Consider the following 25536-nt stretch of genomic DNA (forward strand, 5'->3'; position numbering starts at 1 on the left):
AATGGTTCAGGAGTTATGGTCGCTTAAAGTTGAGAATTTTTGATAGGTAAGGGCGTCGCCATATTGGTTTGTAGTGACGACCGCGAGAGCCGCCTACCTTGCCCCTCCTCGACCTAATCCTAACCCTAATCATTGTCACTAAGCGGCGTGCGACCGTCACTACGAATCAATATGGCGGCGGCCTTGATTGTCAAAAATGCTCAACTTTAAACGACCATAACTCCTCAACTATTGATCCTAGAGGTTCGAAACTTCGATCTGCAGGTTCGCCGGGTACAAATCTACTAGATTACATACCAAATACATCATAATTCGCTCGAGAAAGGCATAAATTTTAAGTCCGGTAAAGTAAAGAACAGCCAATAGGCCATCTAACAGTTTCCCACGTAAAATTCGAAATCGTGGTACTAACAGCAAGGAACAATCGATTTTAACGTCCTCGACGCGGAAGTTTGATCCGCTGATGTAATATCACGAGCCAACTCGCAGTACAGTTTGGCAAGGTACAACGTAACAAGTACAGACACCGCGATGCAGGATATTTAATCTTCGATGATCGTTTTCCATGTTCGGAAATCGGGAACGATGTACGAAGGAGGTAGCGAAGATGCCGCAAATTGCTCCGCTTAATTGGCCGTTGCCTGTTGCTCGTTACAGATACATCGACGCATCAGCTTGATATCATTCGACCCCCTATTTACAATCCGAATTTTAGCGAATCTATTCACCGAAACAGAGTTCCGAACAGTATTTTTTTAAAAACGAAAGATCTAGGTGGTCACCAGCCAAGTTCTTGCAGTACCTCCTTTTACACGAAACAACTTAGCCGTTTTTTAGAGGCTTATAACTCGACACTGGAGGCAGATGGAGAGATGTAATTTCGTACACTTGTTAAATGCTATCATGTCTCAATATTGACAAAACATTAATCTTCCAACATTAGTAGGTTCCGAGATATAGGACCTCAAAAATCGCTAAATTTGTCACTGACTGACTGACTGACTGACTGACTGACAGATCATCAAAACCTTTTGGGTACTTCCCATTGACCTACAAACTTGAAAAGGAATAATTATCAAAGTTTGAATTTTACACCTTAAAGGGGTTGTATTAAAAAAAAAACGAAATAGGTTATGTATGGAGAAAATGAAATATGCCGCTTTTCCCATAAGGAACCGTGTAAATTCCGGAAAGAATCATCTGCTCTCTTCAAACGTTCGTATAGCGCCATTCGAGGTAGTGGCAAAAAGCTCAAACTGGTAGATTACAATAAGGTAGAAAATGACACTAAAATCATAACAAAAAAAATCTAGGTAAAGTTGGGTTCTAATTCGCCGGCAGAGTGTTAATCTTTGATAACTACTTGATAATTGATGAAATTTCAACAAAAATTGATGAAATCCCAACAAAAACATTCTGTAAACAGGAGCCAAGTTCTTATGGCCGTAAAAAGTTGTGAGATCAAACAAAATACGGCCAAGTTCGTTAGCTTGGAGAAATAAAAATAAAAATTAGTCAAAAAGAACGCTATTTAATTTTTAAAGAGTCACATGGAGGGCTAAATTATTCAAACTTGGCCGCTACCTAACACGTTTTAGGGCCATTGGTTTAAAAAGTAACGGCCAAGATTGAATAATTTAGCCCTCCATGTGACACTTTAAAAATTCAATAGCGTTCTTTTTAACTAATTTTTATTTTTATTTTTCTAAGCTAACGAACTTGGCCGTATTTTGTTTGATCTCACAACTTTTTACGGCCATAAGAACTTGGCTCCTGTTTACAGAATGTTTTTGTTGGGATATCTGTTTACTCGAACCCTGTATGTCACGGCAGAAATTACGACTGATGACGCGGCGCCTTTAAAACTGATTTCAAAACGACGCAGTGTGCAAAGATCAAGCAGACCGTATGTGTGAGTGCATCGTCGAAACGGATCGTTTCGGTTAAAACGTTTTCTTCTTTCAATGTGTCGACGATTGCGGTGTAGACTGACACGATATTCCGCAAACTCGCGAGCATTGTTTTGATGTAAAAGGCGGAGGCGCGCTTTGACCTTACGGCGCGGGGATGGCCTTTCCACAAAAGCCCATCACGGCGAAACATTGACGTTGAAGATTTGAATTTCTTTGTGAACCGGGTCAGGGTGAAAATCCACTTCCGCTCGATCCTCGCCGTATTTCCTCAACCTCCTGTGCGGCTCGTCGTAAACCTTTTCCCTTGTCGTATACAGCGATGCGTTTTATGTAGGCTCGGATTGCCGAAGGGCCGGTTCTTCCTCTTTGCCCTTTCTTCCGCAGACGTTAACTAAATCTTCGCTTTTACGATTCCGCAATGTAATTGTTCCATTTCGTCTATTCGCCCTGCTCGACGATTTCGAACAGGGCTAACGTCTACCGGGAGATAAACGAAATTTTCCTATTGCCTAGTCCGGACTCGTGTTAATCGGAGCAATCGTCCGTTGACTTTGATACTAATACAGGGTGTGGCCGGACGGGTGGTATACAAGGGGGCGATACTACATGTAAAAATAAATCGAAGAAAAAGAAATATCATTTTTTCGTTTGACGCTTCGTTTCCGAGAGAATCGAGTTTAAAGTTCCGCCAGGTTCGCGTGCTTTAGTACATACAGGGTGGTCCATTTATCTTGAGACAGTCAATTATTACGGAAACCAGCAGGAATATGGGCAAATGTTTTATATAAAATATTCTTCATATGAAGGGGCACATTTGGACCGTTTATTTTGAAAGTGGTGCAAGTCCATTTTCTCTTGTTTCGAGAAAATTAAAGGTTAACATAATATTTTAATTAAAAAATTTAGGCAAATTATATGAAGTCTGGCAATGTTTCTACTGTTTTATCAATATGTAATTTGGTTATATAAATTTGTTTTAGGCGTGTTTTACTAAAATACGTATTTTATACGTATTTTTATTTTTTAATTTTTTTTTTTAATCAAAGTTCGCGGTAACAATGTCCTCATCTGATGAAGATTCTACCTCTATTATTCTTTTAAAAAATTTACATTAAATTAAGCATGAATTACGTGATATCACATTTTTTTCAAAACTGGACTTACACCACTTTCAAAATAAACGGTCCATTTAATGGCGCTATGCACATTTTTCGATAATGGCCCTTTAAGGGTCAGATGAAGGGCAACTTCATTTTTTCAAATGGAAACCCATATTTTTTACTTCATATTCTTATTCTACATCGAAATATAATAATATTTCGTATAAAACATTTTTTCCTACCTTGCACGGTTTTGTTAAACAAGTTGTGGTGAATATCCCAATATTTGTAACGACAAAAAATACTGACTTTGATCTGAAGTCATCAAAATCTAGTAAGCGGTGACAGGAATGCGTGTGCGCTATCGCCGCCTACTAGATGAAGATTCACAATACATGTTGTATGCCATTATGCAAGCTTTGCAACATTTATCATGGTATCGTTAAAAAATGGTAAGTTCAGGAAAAAAATGTTTTATACGAAATATTATTATTTTTCGATGTAGAATAAGAATATAAAGTAAAAAATATGGGTTTCCATTTGAAAAAATGAAGTTGCCCTTCATCTGACCCTTAAAGGGCCAATATGGAAAAATGTGCATAGCGCCATTAAATGTGCCCCTTCATATGAAGAATATTTTATATAAAACATTTTTCCATATTCCTGCTGGTTTCCGCAATAATTGACTGTCTCAAGATAAATGGACCACCCTTGCAGGAAGTAGAATCGGTCGATCATGGTCAGACGCGTCAGACGATTCCTATGCCATACCACGCGTATTCGCTGCATTTTCAAACTCGATTTCCTCGAAAACGACGCGTCAAACAAAAAAAAATGTTATTCCTTCTTTTCGACTTATTACCACGCTTATATTAGCTTGCCGAGTTGTCGTTGTCGATGTTGTTGTATGCGTCAAATCTTGTAATCGAATTTTAAACCACTTCCCGATAAGCTAGAGACTTGAAACTTTAAATATAGCTCAGAACTGGGTGACAATGCAATATTAAAAAACAAATTTAAAAAAAAACTATGCGTTTAGGAGATATAAACTATTAAAAATTTAACCATTACACCTCCCCGCGCGACGCTCGGTAGTACGTCATCGCGGCCAGCGACCCCCACTCCGCGCGCAAGCGCTTACCCACTACACTACGTGTTCCCACTCCGACTCATCCCCACTCCACTGGCCCACTTCGCATCGAAGGCAGTGTTGCCAGATTAAAATTTGTCTCCTACTATACCGTTCCCCTTCTACGACGTCATTCTCCCATTTACTGGCGGCGAGAATCCCCACGAATCGGTCACGTGACGTGATGCGCGCACCGAATTCGCGGTGCGTCTGCGTCTGCGCTGTGACTTTCCCGATAATGGCAGAAAGAGGGTAACTGTAACTGTATGTATACCCCTCAATTCGAGTTCCCTCCTTTGATCTGGCGACTCTGACTAATACATGGAACTCTGTGGCAGTGATGCCAGAGCTGTGGTACTGTGGTACTAAACCATACCCCCACCATAGCCTACTATTACCCCTCCGTTGTTTTCCAACGCGCCCGCGCGCTACACTCACCAGCGTACCTCTACGGATACAGTAGAGTGATACGCTGGTGAGCGTAGCGCGCGGGCGCGTTGGAAAACAACGTAGGGGCAATAGTAGGCTATGGTGGGGGTATGGTTTAGTACCACAGTACCACAGCTCTGGCATCACTGATCGAAGGACCTCAGTTTACTTACTGAGTTGGTTAGGATCAGGTCGGGGTGGAGGGCGACAAGGACCGGCGATTCTGCTCGGTAAGCGGCTCGCGGTCGTCACTATAAACCAATATGGCGGCGCCCTTACCTGTCAAATACACTGCGATAGCTCCTGAACGATTGATCCTACAGAATGGAAATTTCGATTTGCAGCCGCCATGACACAATATTTTTCCTTTTACAAAAGATGGTTGAATTTACAGGTTGAAGTGGTAATTAAAATCGATTACAAGATATGTAAAGACTAAAAGTAGAAAATAAAAAAATATATAAAAAAAACTTTTTAAAAACCACGCTTATATTAAAGTGCACTAAAAAGGAGAGAATAATTTTTTTAGACATTAGCGACAATAAATAAAAGCGTGGAGCGCTAAACTATATTGACGCAATCTCCGTGGGAACGAAGATTGTTCCAGAGAACTATCCACCAATAATTTTTTTAGACATTAGCGACAATACATAAAAGCGTGGAGCGCTAAACTATATTGACACAATCTTCGTGGGCGCTCTACGCTTTTATTTATTGTCGCTAATGTCTAAAAAAATTATTGGTGGATAGTTCTCTGGAACAATCTGGAGATTGCGTCAATATAGTTTAGCGCTCTACGCTTTTGTTTATTGTCGCTGATGTCTAAAAAAATTATTTTCTCCTTTTTAGTGCACTTTAATATAAGCGTGGTTTTTAAAAAGTTTTTTTATTTTTACATGTAGTATCACCCCCTTGTACACCACCTGTCCGGCCACACCCCGTATACTTTCCGTTGCGATTACACCGATGATTGTCACGGAAATTCCAATTTTTCGGGTCGCGTTCTCGGGGATGAAATGTCCTCGTTCCGCATTTCCGTGAAAATGTTCCGCCGATATTCCTGTCGGTCGGTGACGATCAACATTTGTTGCGTGCTGAACGCACGGAGCGGAAAACGAAGGAGACCGCTTGACGCGCGGTAGTTCGGAATGAAATTTTTCGCGGCGCGGCGGGTTCAGAAAATGTAGGGGCTTAGGGGTGTCTTCGGGGCGAGCCATTATTTTTCATATCGATGATGGGCAAATAGCCCGAGGTGGTTGCCGAGGAAGACGAGTCACGACGCGACGTTCGCAGGAGTACATTCCCGGGGCAGGGCAGGTATGCACGGCATCTGGCGTGTTTTCCGTATGCAACTTATCTTCATTTCAGGCCGGAAAAGGAAATGTCTGTTTTCTCATCCTCACTTGTCACCTGCGCCGTTGAATTATGTATGCCGCATGCACACGTACACACCGACCACCTCGAATATGTTATTCGAGTATCGTGCCTCCTGATACAACGTTTACCGTCCGTGTTATTCGCCGCGTCTCGCTTCCTATTTTCTCTATTCGATGCGAACGGGGATCACGGGTAATCACCGGCTGTTTGTCTGCGAATCGTTGCGGATTTATACGGACGTTGTCGTCTCCGTCAACCGATACGCACCGGTTTGCTAGAACCATTCGTAAATAACACTTTGTTGCTCTCGTTATCTTCTTCTTATTTCAATATAATAGAACGGTAAATTTTACTGTGCCAATGTATGTAATCCAGTAGATTTGTACCCGGCGAGAATGCAGATCGAAGTTTCGATCTTCTAGGATCAATGGTTCAGGAGTTATGGTCGCTTAAAGTTGAGCATTTTTGATAGGTGAGGGCGCCGCCATATTGATTTGTAGTGACGACCGCGAGCCGCTTACCTTGCCACCATCCCTCGACCTAATCCTAACACTAATCATTGTCAGTAAGCGGCGTGCGACCGTCACTACAAACCAATATGGCGGCGCCCTTAACTTTCAAAAATGCTCAACTTTAAACGACCATAATTCCTCAACAATTGATCCTAAAGGATCGAAACTTCGATCTGCATCCGCGCCGGGTACAAATCTACTGGATTACATAACAATAACATCACAATTCATATGAGAAAGGCACAAATTTTGATTCCGGTAATGTAGAGATCAGCCTAATAGAATGATTACAATCCGACGAGCGACGGAGACAATAAAACTACGAAACTTGTTCGACAGGACAATAAATAAACGTTTCAAATTTGCAATATCGGTGGACGCCAGTGTATATTCCATAAAAGAAGAAAGAATGTTACTAGTGAAATTCCTCTCTCTCTCTCTATTTTAACAATTTCTAATTTGGAAATCACACGTGGGCAGCTCGGATGAAAAATCGATGCAGGGATTCCGATTTGTCATTCAGCGAGATTGATATTGTAATTCTTTGAAAAGCTTTTGACAATTCAATATGATTTTTCTCATCTCCGGTTGCTCGAATCGGCCGCTTCATTTCCATAATAACATTCTTATACGTATAAATTCCGTTCCACGTGGAAAATATTCCAAGGACAATGATGGATAAGCACGAGTTCCGCAGACAGCGTGGGATTGCTACGTTGGGAATGGACGACTACGATTTATATGAGTGTCAGCAGTATGTCGTGAATAAAAAACAAGACGCGGGACACGAGTGACGGATTTTCCTCTGTGATTGGTGTTCGGAGGAGTTCCATGGGCGGAACTTTTAATAAGAGAATACAAAAGACAACTTTATTAGAAAGTTTTACGCAGCTGCGCTTACGTTGAACGAACTCTGGTTAACTGGAACTTTGTCATCCAATCGAGATTATCATTAACCAGATTTGACCATCGTTAAACAGATCTCAACTGCGATATGGACCGTTTATTTTGAAACTGGTGTAAGTCCATTTTCTCTTGTTTCGAGAAAAATAAAGGTTAGCATATTAGTCAATTTAAAAATATGTATAAATTAATTATGTCAAGTCTGGCAATATTTCTACTTATTTGTCAATATGTAATTTGATCATATACATTTTTTTCAGGCTAACTAAAATAATATATATTTACGGGCTGCAAATAGACTTGGACTTCCTCTTGTTTCGAAAAAATTAAAGGTTAACATAATATGTTAATTAAAAAATTTAGGCAAATTATATGAAGTCTGGCAATGTTTCTACTGTTTTATCAATATGTATTTTGGTTTTTTTATTTTAATTTTTTATTTTTTTATTTCTAGGCCTTCTTCTCTTGACAGGTTCACGTTGAACATTACAATAGAAATACATTGTGCTTATTAAAATCACCTATATTCCAGAACTTATCAGACATTTCTATACGTTGTGTTTCATTAATACGTTCTATAAATTTCTTCGAGCAATTACAACTTTTGGATTCAATTTTTTTTGCTGGAATGAATTTTCCTCTTTTTGTATAGTATTCTTGTCCAGTATTTCGCTTAATTTTGTTTATTTGTTGCATATATTTTCCTTTATTTTGTTCTGCAGAATCTATGTTCTCAGTAACAATATCCTCATCTGATGAAGATTCTACCTCTATTATTCTTTTTCTCTTTTTACTATTCGTTAATTTGTTGTTCATAGCGGAATTATCCTCATCCTCTGAATCCAAGATTATTCTTCTGTTTAAATTCATGGGCTTTATTTCTGTGTGAATTTATTTAAAATTAAATAAAATAAATATTTTCAATTGTCATAAAATAATATTGATTTACCATTTGTTCTCACCTATATCACTATCTGATGTTAATATGAAGTTATCCATTTTAGGAAAAAATAGAATAACTAACTTAAGGATGTTCTGGAGGTATATAAAAACGCAACAAAATTTTTGAAAATTTCACAAGGTATAATTCTTACTAAATTAATGCAATTACCAAAGTTTGGGTTCGATTCACTGCACCGTTTAAGAATTATAGCAACTTAAAGTTTGCACATTTTAACACGTCTTCTTATGGAGAATTCATAAAATTCCACTTCAAACCCTATTTATAAACCTTGAAAAAACGCAACTAGAAACTCCAGTTTTTTTTATATGTAGTAAAAATTATGTAATTAATTATGTTCAAAATTTATTAGGATTCACTAAACAGTTACAGAGTAAAAAAGTTATAAACTGCTACAAAACGTCAAATTTATCGTGTCGTCTCTGACTAGCATGGAAACGCGACAAGCGTAGACCACTGAATATAGTTACAGAGGGTACAGTATTCGCAAAAGTTTAATGCAATGGATGTATTGATGGATTTCGAATTTCTTGTACTTTTGTCTCCCATTGTACCTCCAGAACATCCTTAAATTAGTAACTCTTGACACGTAATATAAAACAAATGTAGAATAACAGGCTACTGATCTGCTAAGCCACCTACCTCTGTGAATTGGACTTACACCACTTTCATAATCGATAATTATGCAATTTCATTTACCGACCAATTTTAAATTGTACAAAACATGGGAATTTTTAAAGAAATTAAACACGGACTAGTTATACATAAAAAATTTATATTCAATTAAGCATGAATTACGTGATATCGCATTTTTTTCAAAAATGGACTTGCACCACTTTCAAAATAAACGGTCCATATCTTAAGGGTGCCGGCGCGCCCGTGCAAGAGAAATTACAAGGTTTAGAAGAATACAAAATGACGCTTCAACATTGCAATGAGTACAGAAGCGGTCAATTGTGATTCTTAAAAGTCAAATCTATGTCTGTCCGGTATATTTTACGTGCAGAATTATAATACGGGTCTCTAGATTTTGACGTGTGGCGCGTATCAGATTTACAGAATTCAGTTCTAATCAGGGAAAAGTATTCAGCCGCGATAAGAATCGCGGCGGGCCCGTAATTAGGTCACCCGGGCGAAGGCTTTCCATGTGTATACATCGAACGCAACAATCCGACGCCGATAACGAGAAATTTCGCAGTGACTTTACACCGTCGTCGATCCAGACGGAAATTTTCCATGCATCGTAGGTGCTTTTCAAGCGGATATTAAGAAGTGGCAGGATATTGGTATCCGTATTGTACTTTCGGTTCCTCACGGTGCATTGCATTCAATATCGCAATAGTTATCGGCGTTCCGCGCTGCTAAGAAAACGACAGACCAAGGTTTCATAAGCTCTGAAAATTGACGCAACGAGTCCAAAAAAGAAAGAAATATCCCGTCGGAACATCGATGAATCGTGCCCCGAATCTCCGAGTGTTATATTCTGATCGAACCTGTATCAATTAAAACGTGCACGGTACCTTTTTCCGCCTTTTCACTATGTTGTACGTTTGTTTTTTTATCGCCAACAGCAACCGAGTCATTCAGCTGGCCTGCTTTTGGCAGCAGCCCGGGTATACAGGAAGGATTAACTGTTTTCGCGACACAGTTTTGTCTAGTATTTTATTCTAGCGCGACCACGATTCCTCTATTTGTTGCTGTTTGATTTCTGTAAACTGGTCCGCGGGACAATGGCGAAGAATATTAATATGTATCCACGTTTTTTCGAACGCTTTTCCGAATGAAATTTTAAAACGGCCGGTCCGCGTCGCACGATGCGTTTCTAATTAAATTGTTGTATCAAAACGCATTATTTCACCCGCGGCGCGGGTACACGTTCGCCGGGGCTTTACGACTGCAATATTAAATCGGATTTCGGTCTGGATAAAAACGAAAACGCAGGGATACACCTTCCTCCGGTGAAATATGCAGGTGCTGCTGTTATTCCGGTTACGATTTCCAGCAAAAAGTCAATATTTATTGTTCACTGCGGCGCGTATCTACGCACTTTTCTCGGTTCTCTCTAAATGAAACATTCGAGCGGGCTGGCATAGATCGTGTATCGCGGGGGAATCGATGGAACGTTCAATATGTTAAACGGGCACGATATTAGTTGTAATCTGTCTTCGTTCAACCTTTGACTTATATTTTCAATAATTGTACATCACGAATGTCTACGTCGCGAGCAATATCGCTCAGATTTTCATTTATAGATTCGATCGAAGCTACCCCGCGAACGAGCAACGGTAATATCGCAGTCGATACACATGCACGCGAGTCGGCTTTCAAATTAAAGGGGAATACGTCACAATAAATGTGATACATTTATTGTGAAAAAGTATTCGACGGGTAATTTCCATAGGAATGCGGGGAGTGTAACTGTGTCACGCTGTGTGCGGAGCAATCTGCGCATGATTGATATGTTATTTACGAACGAATATAAATATATGAGGACTGTAACGTGTCGCCGCGTTGATTTTTATTGCTACGCGAACGAACGTGCAACGGTAGTGGAAATACAAAAGGAATTTTTTGATTTGTTGGCTTGAATGGTAATAAAACGCGCGAACACCGAACGGGCAACAATTTCTTCCTTGCTCTATGATAAACATAATTATTCGAGGTGAATTAGGGAGGAAATAAATCATAGTTCGCATCAATCATTTCTCCCGCATTTTGTTCGACTCGGTAATAGTAGAGATTCACGGAACCTTTCTTCTTCGAACCGTTCGCAACCTGTGTGTCGTAAGAAATCTCGCTGGCCGCAGGAAATCATGAAAGTCGTCGGGCTGGCCTAATAGACCGCGATTTCAGAACGCATATATCTCTCTCTCGGTGAAATACGTGTATGGGCTCTCTCGACTAGGCTCGGGCCCGGCTGCCGCTACAGCCCGCTCTATTTATTAGCTCGAAGCCACGCTGACGAGCGACTCTCTGTTGACTACTGTTAATTAAATCCGGGCAATTATTTTACACGGCGCCGTAAACCATCCGTATCTGTGCCGTCCCGTTCAAGTACACCTTGCCATTGTTCGATATCGATCCTCCTTTGCCCCACCCCGTTTGCCCTCCGGTTGGCAGTTTGTCCTTTCATCGATCGGCCCCCCAACAAATTCGTCGAGTTGTCGCGCTGGGTCTGGCGAAAGCTGTACGCGAAGGGCAGCCGGGAACCCTTCCTCGCCGGAACTTTCTTTAATCCTTTGAAGAGACGCGGCTGGACGCGTTCCATTACGCCAGTCTACCCCGTCAGCCCCACCCCTCCTTCTTCTCCTCCTCCTCTTCCTGGATTAAACGAGCCTCGGCGATGATTAAACGAGTTACCGGTTCGTGCCGTTAATTTTGCGCCGCGACGATTCTTCTTTTTCAGTGTTTGGTTATTCAATTTTACGGCGGCGCGGCGTCACCTAATTGCTGATAAATACCGTCCCGGAATGCTGCTACCTCCACACCCTCTCTTTCCCCGGCTAGCTCTCGTCTTGCTTGCCAGTGCCGTTGTTCTCGAACTTAATTTTACAGTGTAATCGAGGGGCATGTTTCATTCCTCGAGCTCTTCCAAGCTGAAGATCGAACCAGAGAAGACAGTTTTCAACTCTATAAACTTATGAAGAAAAGAAAATGAATGCAGTAGTTCTTCAATCGGTGTCCAACTGCCGTGTTCTGCACGGACGACGCCACAGTGGGGTATTTGGCCTGTTTAGCGCGCCAAAAGTCGAAATTTTTACTTTGTTCAACATAACTAAAACTTTTTACCCATGTACCTGAATATATATGCAAGTAATCTACAATAATATTTTTCCATAAACGGTACTATTTAGTAACCTATAGATACTTGAAAGCAACATATTCTCGTGACCGAGAGAAGCATGGAAAAACTTGTGTTAAAGAAATGATCTTTTTCACAAGTTTAGTGTATCAAATCGAGATAAAAACATACCTAGGATGTAAAGGAAGGTTTACAGAGTAATTTTACTGTTTTTTGTTTTATACTCTTCGGTGGTTTTGATAGAATAAACAATCAAAAGTGATATAATTTTTTTTTTCAGAAAATTAATATGTATCATGTAATTACTTTTTCTCTCAGCATAACACCTCTTTAATTTTTTGCGAGGTTAATCATTAGACATTGCTTTATACAATCCTGAAAAATTTATATGCGATCCCATGCTGGACAATACCTTTTTATACAATTTAGATCAGTATGGCATGAACCGACCGTATATCATATGACTGATAATGATGAAATAACTGAGCTGTAGGTGACAGATACTTGGAAGTAAATGAAGGAAAATGAAAGTCATTATTGCTAGAATATTAATTTATATTATAAAAAAAATTAATCAAAATTAATTAATATTTATAATATATATTTTTTTTTACGAAAAAATGTTTGACACAAAAGTTTAACAGTATTAACCTCAATATAAACTTCAATATATAAAATTTCGAAAAAATTTTGTTTAAAACAGAAAAACAAGGTCGCTTCGATTTTTTAAACATTAAGTTGTATTTTTGATTTGATAGTGTTGTAGCTGGTGTTAAGACGAATTCAACGATATATAATTGTATGACCATCACACTATTAATAACGTCGCAATAGTTTTGGCGCGCTAAACAGGCCAAATACCCCACTGTGCGGCGATGGTGTAGTACAGACAGTTTCAACCTATTCCCCTCCGACAACTGCAACGTCCCCCACCATCGTACCTCTTTACAATGTATGCGTGTGCATCGCGTGGTGCGTCGTGCGTCGCGCGGCTCTCGTGGTGGGAGCTCCCTACTATTGGCTTGGCAAATAAGTTCGTTCGGTTTTTTACAGTGGAATAAATCACAAAAACCGAACGAACTTATTTGCCAACCCAATACTATACATCATGACGATGAAGTCTAAGAGTGGGAGAAGAATCTGAGCGGGGAAGGTGCCTCTCTCTCGAAAAGCCCCGGGGCTTCTCGTTGGAACCAGTGCTGCCAGATGAGGGGAATCACGCCGATTTTAGGTACCCCCTCTCCGACGACCACCAGAGTAAGTGACACGTTGCGCGTGTGCGACGGGGATTGAGTGAGGCAAATGGGAGACACGTTGCGCGTGCGCGATGGGGACGCAACAATGGCATGACATTTCGCAGGTTTTAGGTTATTGCCGCGTAAAATTCACCCATTTACTTATTTCACATACTATGTAATTATTGATCCCTTTATGTCTATGTTGTGAGTTGTATTTCTTTAAAATATAACGTTACAAATAAAACGTAATTTGTCAATTTATCGTGTAGAAGAAAAATGAGTGAATTTATTATCCCAGTCTCTTTTATGCAACTATTTTTGAGAAGCGTATGAGGGTTAACAGTGTTAAAATATATTATGATTTATTGATTTTACTGGAATGTAACTCAGTACTACATACATACAGATTTCAAAATTTTTTCAATTGTACATATAAAAGAAAGCATTCATACTTCGCTTCACGACTGAAACTCCCACATGTTACAATTCATTTTATTTATTATATAATAAAGAATGTTTACAATGTCTATTTAGAACGAACCATATGATTTATTTCATTAAGTACGTATATGTACACGAGTACGATACGATACGCGGCAATAACCTAACACCTGCGAAATGTCATATCATCTCATCTGTCATCGTTGCGTGTGTGTGCGTCCCCGTCCCCATCGCGCACGCGCAACGTGTCCCCCATTTGCCCCTACTCAATCCCCGTCGCGCACGCGCAACGTGTCTCCCATTTGCCCCACTCAATCCTAAAGCGATGGAATAGGATAGTGGAAGGGGAAAAGTAGGAGAGTACCTGGTTGCGATCTCACAACCATCTGGCAGCACTGGTTGGAACTGACTGGTGTAGTAGACGCTATTTTTTCATGACTGTGTTCTCCGCGCCGACCGCGCCGAGACTTCAGTCGAAAAGCCGAACATAGAGAAAGACAGAATGAAATACGCATCGCGTAGCCGAAGCGTGTCGCCGTCGCCGGCACAGTTTACAGCAGTTTACAGGCCCGCTAGTTCTCACACAATGTAATGGCAATGATAGAATTGTTCATTTTTTATATTCTTTTTTTTAATGGAACTTTCACTATCTTATTTCTGGCATTTTTCTGATTAAGCAATATTATTTAGTAGCAAGTATTTTAGTATTATTTAAGCATTATTTAGTAGTATTATTTAAGATAGCAACTGTATTTAGTAGTTTGGGAAAGTATGGGAAAGCACACACACAACAGCGTGTGGGAAAGAAGACAGTCGCCGTCGCCGGCACAGTTCAAAGGCCCGCGTTGTCGCTGTCCTTCCTTGCGCCCGAAACTTTCACCGTCAATTAAACCACTAAATACAGCTGAAATTATATCGTGATTGGTGTCATTTTAAACAGAGAAATGTCAGAAATAAGTTAGTGAAAGTCCCATAAAAAGATAATGAAAATTAAGACTTTTGAACGTTCGATTCATTCGAGTCAATGGTGTGATGTTCACATCGAGTGGAGTTGACCGGCGCGGCAGTTAAAATGAGCTCTGAGTCCTGAGCTTTGAAGGCTCGAGTCGCGACTTCAGTCGTAAACGCTGGAGCCTTCCAGGTTTGAACCTTGAGCTGTGAGAACTGGAGTCCTCAACGCTTGAGCTTGAAACTCAAAGACTCGACTCTTCTGTATTGCCTGGATGTGTTTGAATATTCCGACGTAACATAATATGTATACACAGCCCAGATGCGGCTGTGCCCTCTGTGACAAATATCATAACGTAACAGCTGAGCGTTGAAGCTTTGAGTCTTAAAGCTTTGAAAGCTTCAGCTTTATATAATTGTAGCCTTAGAAACTTAGTCTTTAAGACTGAGCTCTGGAGCTTCGAAGACTCGAGCTTTATACAACACTAAGTGGAGTGGGTAGGCACTGGACTGCGATTGCACAGGCGACAAAGAACACCGATTGAAAATCCGTAGTCTAATCTTGTGTCCGATCTCTAATTTTGTGGGCCAGTATTGTAACCAGCTTCGCGTTCCAAAAGTCAACCAAATATTATATCTATCCTTGCGTCTCGTCTATCCTTTCACCCGGCTCAATTTAATTTCCTCTGATGATCTCGGATCCTGTGCACGCTACACAGTAAAAGGTTTTTCAGCAAGCTCGGTTAATTATCGGCGCCCCTCCCCTCGTGAAAAAGTTCGCAATTCAATTTTATCTGTGCAGAGTTTGCATGTTTAAAAGTATGATTACAAAAATTTCTGGAATTAAATTCGAACAATTGTGCGGAAAGTTTTCACTTTGTAACTTTTTGCAAACAGGTCAAATCTAATGACACGGTATTACGATATAATGGCATGGCATTACAGTGATAGCGATACTAGAGGAGCGTGTAATTACGTATACGGTCTTTTTGCGGATAACGTAATAGACATTAGATTAATGCCATTACGAGCATAGAAATATACTCGTGACCGTAAATATTAAGATAATTGTGAAAGATATAAAGTATGGTTACACGCATCGACGTAGAATATTATTATATTTTTGCAGGGGGGTGATTCGAAAATAACTCGGAACAGCCGAGAAACGTGCCACCGCGCGCATTCAGCGAAGCTTTTCAACTTTGACACGGTGTAATTTACGGGGGCTTTTGTGCCGTGGCGCAAAACGTTGCGCTCTTCGCGACTCGTTCGACACCGGGTAGAATCAACATAAAATATCGCACGGGGGAATTAGGACGTTCGGCCATCGTCCCTGAATAGCAAGCCGCGTGTAACTGTGTTCCGCTGGAAATGTAACTCGTTCCGCAATTGACCTAATTTCCGTTCGATCTCCGCTTTATTTGTACAGATATTTCGTCCCTCGCTCGCCGTTCCCTTTTGTCCTTTGAGACGAGGGAAATTTATAATCCCGATCGAGATCGTTTCCAGCTTGTTCGCTCGCAAATCCTCGCGAAACAGCCGCAACTATGAAATTTCATGAGGAAAAAGTTACGCGATCCTGTGTACCTAATTTCTCGATCTCTCGATGTGCCGGCCGGAGATAAACCAGGACTTTTGGTTATTATTAAAAACAAGCTCGCAGCCAGAAAACTTGTTTATCCGTGGCGCGCCACACCGCGCCGGGGCGGCTAGCAAATTCGGCGAGTTTACATCAAACGGATTTCCCGTCGAGTTTAATAATCTCGGTCGCGACGTCCGCGGATTTACAGCGACAGTAGGAACTTTATTACATTAATAAGTCATTAACAAGCACGCTGTCGCTCGAGTTTCGTTGGTAACCGGTTCGCGTGGGAACCACCACGCCGCGCCGTGGCTGGGAACGCGTTATTGACGGAAACTTTCGAAATAGCGCCGGATTTCGAACGTTCACGACATCAACGCGATTCTGTTAGGACAATTTGTTTAGCCTACCAGCTGTTTCTCTTTCGGTAATCCGGTTGCGACGATTTTACTCTGATTTAACGTCTTCGTTATTTCGATGGAAAAGCAGACAGTATAATCAGGTTCGTGTATCGCAAAGATGGTTGGTTATTCGTCCCCGCGTTCGCGCGAGGAATTAACGAACACGCGACAGTGTCGGAGAGGGAAAACAACAGAATGAACGAAACAAAAAAGAAACACACAGAGAGAGAGAGAGAGAGAGAGAGAGAGAGAGAGAGAGAGAGATGCGGCTCAGTAGCAATCAATGGGAACAGCTCGGCGCAGCCCGAAGCAAATTACCGTTCGAAAGAAAAGTTCTGCTCGGACCCGTAACGAATACCCCCGTTTTCGCTCTGTTTAGTTTCGTCCGAGCTTCCGCGTTATTCGACCAAACGTTCCCTCCGCCCTTTCGAGCCGTTGAATCGGTCTCGAATTTTTCTGGGATCCCCGTCCCTTCCTGGGCGCGGCAGCGCTCGCTTGAATTTGCTAAATCTGTTACGCTTAAACTTGCACGACCCATATCCACTCTTCTGCTACCGCTTGCCCGCTAGTTTCGAGCTTAGCGGAGCCTTATCTCGGTAGACAAGGGAAGAGAAGAAAAGAGACGGATCCGAAACTTTGGAAATTCAAATGAGCGCTACTTTTTTTTTCTCTCTGCTCGCTGATCGTTTGCGCGAAACACGGAGACACCCGGCTCAGTTGAGAAATGCGCGCGTCTCTTCCCGCAACCATCCCCCCAACCACGGAGAACGCCCTTTCCGCCGTAGGGATTCGCGGTGAAAACAAAATCTTCCCGCCGCAACCCCTAACCGGTAATTGGCTTGTTTTACCGCGGTGTTTTTGCGGCAATCATTGCCGTGCACGCCCGGGGATTTCTCGTTCCCGGGTCCCGCGGATCGACCGATCTGAGAAGCTGTTCAACCCTCTGCAATTTGATGAAAGAATAACACGCTATCAAAAAGATTTCGAGTTCTTTGACTTGGCACGTGGGATTTAATCCTTCGGGAACGATGCTCGACTGCCGGTTTCTTTCTCTACGATTCAAGTTGTACGTTGTTGCCGACGTTACATCTTTTACAGAGCTGGGGAAAGTTGTAAATTCAAGACAGTGGGAAATTCCCATAGCTCGGCGTACTCGAAATGTAAATAAGTCTCGCCGATCGATGGTATCGCCATTAACAAATTGCTCGATATTTCGTAGCCGGTTTGCCCCTTCGATTGCCCAAGCTATCGCCGTAAACCTCGAAAAAGGTGGAAGGCGAATACGGTTCTAAGCGTCTCATCAGCAGCCGTACTATGTACAAGTACATGCGCCACGTACGATCGAAATGGCGGACGGGAAGCGGTCGTATCGGCGTATTTAATTTCGAGATATTCATCGATAACAGCAATAAGGTGTGCTCCGGAATCCGGTATAAGGACGGGCCGGCATCTTCTCTCCTATATTATTGCTTTACTATTGGCTGGCTGCGAGCCGGAAAAATTCACGAGGCTTTTCCGCGTTCAATATCCCACTCTCACACGATACCATAACTCGGTCGGACATCCGCCACCCATGAACGCAGGCGTCGCTGTCGCCTGTCACCTTATTTCACTAAGCCGATGATACAGCTCAAACATCATTATTTTTCACCGACTTCGAAAAAGGAGGAGGTCACTCAATTTTCGATCTGTATGTGCTTTTCCTACATTAGTTTTTAACCTGCGTAAACATCGCTACCCTTATAGTCTCATATTGCACCCTTATTTTATTTATTTATTTTTTTTCGTTTTCTTTCTATGTATGTTCACCGATTACGCCGAGATGGATGGAGCAATCGCAACGAAACCTTTTGCATCTTGGAGAGTATGTCCCCGGGGTGGTCCGTGAAAAGAGAAATTCTGCATTTTTTTTCGAAGTCGGTTTAATTTCTTTTTATTCTCGATACACCAGCGATTCGTGCTTTCGAACGTTGCTGTACCGATGCACAGTGGGGTATTTGGCCTGAAAAAGTGGAAAAAACTATTTCAGCGTTATTTATAGGCTCAACTACAACACTATGAAGTCCAAAATACATTTTACTATTTAAAAAATCAAATTTACCTCAATTTTTTGAAAAAAAATTGTTTTTTAACTTTTATATATTGTAGACATCTGAATACTGTTCCTCTTTTGTTCGAAACATTTTTCGAAACATGTTCGGAAACAGCAGTTCAACGTGCCGCCACCAAAACAATACTTTGTGTGCATTTTGTGGATACATTGGGCGTAGGTTACATGAAGCGGCAGTGGTGGGGCAAGTCGCACTGTGATGGGACAGCTTTTTTTGAAATAATGGTGTACTTTTTACGCCAGCGCGGGTAGTTAAAGGTTAATACTAAATTGGCTATAAAATTTGAATCCGGACACATCCGGAATCAAACTTTGTTGGCCTATAATCAGAAATCTTTACCGAATGTAATGAGACCAAAAAGAGCACGCAGACTCACACAGAAATATAACAAAATCGTGAATAAAGTTTTGTAATCGTAAAATATTAATAACTGTATTAATTTAGATGGTAACAAAATGAAATCTGTGCGAAAGTGCTCTGTATATCTTCCTGAACAACTTTTGTAATACAAGAATTTACACAATTTTCCTTAAAACACTTGAAAATCGCCAATGAACGAATGCTGTTTTAGAGACTGTTTAAGAACGCAAAAGTGCGCCTTAAAATCTCTTGACTGTCGATGAAGTTTATTACTTCACGAGTGTACAAATAGAAAAAACAATACTGCAGCTTTATTCTTAAGACCTTTAACTACGGTGCACAGTGGGACCTTTCGTCCAAATCGGAGACAAAATCAAAGAACTTTCGATAAAAATGAGGTAGAGCGATGAAATTTTTTTAAAATTAAAGCTGAAACTTGGAAGAATATGGGAAAAATAGGGAGATTATGGTAAGAACGTTTTTTAGCGTTGAGAAAATTCGTTAAACTTGCACGATTTCGAGAAAATTTTTGTTGAACATGTTGTACTTCATTTCCCGTAGATTTTTTCACGCTGATTTCAAATCTGGTCTCAAAATTTTTCTACGACCTCAGAATATTGCAAAATCGATTTCTTGAAATTCTACAAGTTTAACGAATTTTCTCAAGGTTAAAAAACGTTCGTACCATAATCTCCCTATTTTTCCCATATTCTGCAAAGTTTCAGCTTTAATTTAAAAAAAAAAATTCATCGCTCTACCTCATTTCTATCGAAAGTTCTTTGATTTCGACACAGATTTCGTCGGTTTGGCCGTAGCACAGTGGAAAATTCGGACCAGACTCGATTCAAAATACCCCGAAATACCCCACTGTGCGATGGTGTGTCTCCCTCCCCGAAGCACGTAAACATTTTCTTCTTGTCCCGTTTGTCGCCTCCCCGGAATTTTTCAACGTCGACCACCTACGTTCCACGACGATGCCGCAAGATACTTTGCGAGACCGTATAAATCTGTGTTATGAAAATTGGAAGAAAAATATACGGGCTCAAAACGAACATTTCTCCATCGAGAAATATTACCGAAGACTCTTGTACGCGCGATACAGAATACATAAAGTCCCGGAGATTTATCACCAGTCTGGTTTCCGTATTGCTTCCGCGATCTTCTGGCAACTATGTTCGAGGCGACGACTTCCCATGATTGCGAGCAGGCTAATATCGACCCGGTTTACAGGCGGAAAATAGGGAAATAGGGAACCGCGATGAGATATTGATGCATTCCATCGCTGAAATCTCCGGAGATATTGCGGAACATTCCTACGGCTGCCGTGTCTCTGTGCGCGATGATCCGCGACGCGACGCGGCGCGTCCATAAAATCACAGCCTCCGACGTCGCGGCCCCGTATTTCTATGCAAAGAAGTTTCCATTCAGGAAAAGTTTCCCGCGATTCATGCAATTACAAAGTAAACGAACGCGCCGGTAATGAAACGTAAACTTCCACCGCTTGAAAGGGATCGAGCGTTCGAAAAATGTCGGCCGGAAATAAAACGGTTCGCGAAAGTTCCTTCTCGCTCGTGTTGGCGAATTTTTTTTCATATGAGTTTGAAATTGCTTCGGTATCTTAGGTCAGTAACGAGTACTTGGCGATCAGTTGTTCGTTCAATTTGCAGGGCCTATGTCAGTGTTTGCCAACCATTTTTATTCCATGCCCCACCTAAGCCCTTCTGAAATTTGTTTGCCCTCTGTGTAACACATATACAGGGTGTAACAAAATTTAGTGTCATGGTTTTGGCAGATGGTTGTACACCTTCGGATCGGTGGAGATTTGTTAAAAGAAATGGCCGCAAAATTGACTTTGACCTTGAAATTCAAGGTAAAATTTTTTTATACTTGTATCGCATTCTACTCACCATGGAGACCAAACTTGTCAAAGGAACCAATAGGTTGCAACTGAACCGTTCTCTTGTAAAAGAATGTTAAATGTTTTAACGTCGTCTTCCGTTTCTTGAGTTGAGAACTATCATGGTTTATGGCTGTTAACAATCGTCATTGAACAGCGGCTTCGATTTGGCCAGCATTATTTCGTGAACGGAACGGACGTAAACAAATAGAGGACAGTAAACATCACAACTTTCAGATGACCACTGCCAATAATCACAGTCTTTTCTGGTCTTACGTGAAGTGAGTGTTAGACGTCAGTTATGTAAAGTAGAAAAAGAAATTATAACGTTCGTCGTTATAACATACGTCAGGTGCTTCATGCTATTGATGAAGCATTTGGAAATTACACCTTAGCTCGCAATATATATCGTGAATATTTAATTAATACCGGACAAGGAAATCGTAGGAATGTGACAGACAGAAGGGATTTTCAAAGATTGGACCAACGTTTTCAAGATTTTGAATTTGCTATTACTCCTGGACATCGGAGGGCAGGTCGATCTCGTATTCATTGGAGGAAAGGGGAGTATATAATTGCACTTGCTCGTGCTCATCCTCTTTTGGGTTTACGCGGCTTTACTGTCTTGTATTTGTTTACATCCGTTCCGTGTACAAAATAATGGTGGTCAAATCGAAGCCGCTGTTCAAGGACGATTGTTAACAGCCGTAAACCATGATGGTTCTCAACTCAAGGAACGGAAGACGACGTTATAGTATTTAACATTCTTTTATAAGAGAACGGTTGAGTTGCGATTGGTTCCTTTGACAAGTTTGGTCCCCATGATGAGTAGAATGCGATACAAGCATAAAAAAATTTGACGTTGAAATTCAAGGTCAAAGTCAATTTTGCGGCCGTTTCTTTTAACAAATCTCCACCGATCCGAAGGTGTACAACCATCTGCCAAAACCATGACACTAAATTTTGTTACACCCTGTACATAATTTTTATTTCATTGAACAATTCGAAAATTGTATTGTTCAATGAAGAAACTTAAATGATAGGGGTTTCAGATAAAATAGTCAACCGAACGGATGCCTCGTTGCAGTGTTTTTCGGTGAATTTTTAGCCGAGGCTTGTAGAAACATGCTATTTAGGGTCGCTATTGGACAACGGATACGGCATATATTTTAATGATCGAAGGATTAAACTGTGCGCCCCGAAACAAGAACAGATCACCCTCGGTAACAATCGGGTGCGGGGTAGGCACGGGGAATGATTATATCGCAATATTCGATCCACCGAGTGGCCGGATTCGAAGGAAGCCACTCGACCTCGTTTAATCCCCTTATCAGCTGTGTCTCTGCTTCTAATCTCCTTGTGTATTTCAACCTACTTTTCCTCCTCTTCCTTTTATCTTCATCCTTCGTCCTGTCCGTGGCTTGTTCCAATCCGGCGCGTCGCGGCAACCTACCGAGCCATTGACTCGCGCACCACTAATTATTCGCTCCGAATAAAAATCCCCGCTGGCATTGGCATCGATGAATCGGAAATACACTGGGTCATCCAACCGCAGATTACGGGAATCTTGAGGCTTCCAGTTCACTGCTAAAAAGCCGTACCGTTAAATAGTCGTACGGTTTCCATTGCGAATTGATCTTTTGGTATCCGGCGACGCGACTTCTCTGTTTCGTGGAATTCACGCAGAACATCGAGGTTTCGTGCGCGCGCATCAATCTAAATAGTCCAGTCGCCAGGTACTTTTACCTGGAAAATATTCCGAACTTAATGAAATTTTGACACGTCATTTAGGGGTACTCTGGGGTGTCGAATCTCAGTTTTCGACCTCGAGGACCCTGTGCTAACTTGGGGAGGGGGAAAAAACCACGATTTTTGTTACCTGTTTTTGATATTTCGCCTATAACTCAAAAACTATGGGTCCTACGAACGTTTTTTTTTCATTTCTGGAAAGAGCATTAAATTTCCTTCAAGTTTCACTAGTCAAACGTATTTTTTGATCCAATAGGTACCGAGAAACAGGCGTTCAAAATTAGGAAATGTTTCTCAAAATATCATTTTGAGCCATTTGTGACATTTAGCAGGAAATTGCAGGTTTTTTAGCTCACAGATTTAGTTTTTCAACATATCTACATATAATCTACATACTATGGTAGACTCTTATCCTTTTTTTTTAAATTGAAAAATATCCTCAAAAATGTGTACAAAAGTGATGCCTCTCCGTCTTTAATGATTGTTTAAACATGTTTAAACAATCATAATGTATTACTATTGCACATCACTGGATTCGGGAAAGTCTAGAGAATCTTTTGCTGTAAAGAATAATACAATATCTTTTATAATAACATCATAATATCTGTTCAAAGTCGAAAAACGTGTTTGTTTTTTAAACTCAAATTTCTCAAAAACTGTGCGTGTAGGAGAAAAATTAAGACCAGATTCGGAATCAGCGCTAAAAACTGTATAAGCTACACCCAACAGTTATATGGAAACATTTTTGTTGTTGAACAGTGTAATTTGCTCCGTCTTTCCCTATATTCGTCAGTTGCCACTTAATTTTCTAATTTCGAACGCCTGTCTCTCGGTGCCTATTTGGTCGAAAAAAAAGATTGACCAGTGAAATTTGAAGGAAATTTAATGCTCTTTCCCCAAATGGAAGACAAAACTTCATAGGACCCACAGTTTTTGAGTAATAGGCGAAAAACCAAAACAAGGCAATAAAAATCGTGGTGTTTTCCCCCTCCCCAACTTAGCACAGGGTCCTCGAGGTCGAAAACTGAGATTCGACACCCCAGAGTACCGCTAAATGACGTGTCAAAATTTCATTAAGTTCGGAATATTTTCCAGGTAGACGCCTTTTTTTCGACCTGCCGACTGGACTAAAAATGGCCTTCTCGATGAATATCTCTGTATCGGATTACGCGTGGAGACTGGAAAAGCTCCGCCAGTATAAATCCTTGTAGTTTTACGACGGAGCAGTTGATGGCTGGCAAAAGCAAGCACTGGAATTGATAATTGCTCGCCGTATCGCGTTACCCTCGTAAAAGTCTAGCACGGTTGCAGCCAAAGGTGAAACGCGTGCTCACCGGCCCGCGCCGAGGGAACGCGAAAAAAAAAGTCATCGTCGGGGTTTCGGGCGATCAATTTGGCATTGTTGAGTAGAACGCTCGGAGTTACGGTGCCTATGCATCGCTATAGATTTCGCGCGGATTCGATCCGAAGTTCGCCGAGAGAAACTGGACAGAGAGAGAGAGAGAGAGAGAGAGAGAGAGAGAGAGAGAGGGAGAGAGGGAGAGAGAGTTGCGGGGCGATCTGGATCGCGCAACGCTGAGGTTGCAGAATATCCCGGGCAGCATCGTACTTTCAATGAACGTCGATAAAACTCCCAGATTGATAACAAAGTGAAGTACGTCGAGTGCGATTCACCATTCGCAGCGTACAAATTAGGTCAGGTGCCTTCCTCCAAACAGTCCGCTCCGTGATTAATGGCTGAAAATGGGCTGGAAAGGCCGCGAGAACCAAGAAAAAACAGACACCGATCCCCATCCGATATGGCATTATTCCGAACTCAACTTACGCCCGGATCGAATCGAACGTCGTCGACTCTTTCGTAATTGTATTCGGACAGCTTTTTTTTTTATTATTGAGTCACTGAAGCTTATTATAGGTTTATTTCGGCTGTTAGCGTACAACGACAGTCTTGATAATCGCAGGAGATGTTTAAAAGGACCATAACATTTTTTATTATCGCGATTTCCTGTGAGACGCAGAGGTCGAGGTGTTTGAAACGTGTTCCGTGCTTATCGACGGAATGGCACAATGGGAAAGTTCGATAAGAAAAGTGTCGTAAAGGGGGCGTAAAAATTCGGTTCCCCGGCGAAACAAAGGGACAAAGCCTCTCGATTCTACTAATTCACGGCAAACGGATCCGTCCGTTAACGGAAGGGTAAGGGAACTAACTCAAACACACCAGAGTCGCCAACTTCTTTAACCGTAAGCGTAACTTAGTGACCGCGCCCCCCCCCGGCTCGAGCACGCCAGCAGGGGAATTTAAGTTCGAAAGCTTCGAACTTCGCCTAATTACGGTTTGCACGGGTCGTGACGTTCGTACGTAGCGGCTTCTACCTACGTACCAACTCAGACTTGGATCCGCCGCGTCTGGACTGGTCTAACATAATTGGACCGCTATCTGACTGCTCGATAATTCAGGCCGGCGTCAATTCTCGAAACTACGCGGCGAAAATTGCCTACCGTTTTATTAATAACTTTCTACGTCCGCGTTCACCGCTGCGAGCGTCATTCATTCGAGGCACCTTAAACTTTAAACACACCGAAGAACGTTCGTTCGATGAAAGTTCGCCAATCAAGATTTCTCGATTGAGTAGATGAAAATATTACTGTAAAATTTTGTGAAATTGACTTTATTGTGTCGGCG

The 25536-nt window shown here is 41.4% G+C and overlaps 1 protein-coding gene across 2 annotated transcripts in view; it reads left to right on the top strand.

Annotated features, from left to right (window-relative positions):
* Positions 1-25536, top strand: part of LOC143212917 (zwei Ig domain protein zig-8) — a 556020-nt gene that overhangs the window by 101769 nt on the left and 428715 nt on the right. The gene's annotated exons all lie outside the window — the stretch shown is intronic.

This window comes from Lasioglossum baleicum, chromosome 10, assembly GCF_051020765.1.
Source record: "Lasioglossum baleicum chromosome 10, iyLasBale1, whole genome shotgun sequence".
NCBI lineage: Eukaryota > Metazoa > Arthropoda > Insecta > Hymenoptera > Halictidae > Lasioglossum > Lasioglossum baleicum.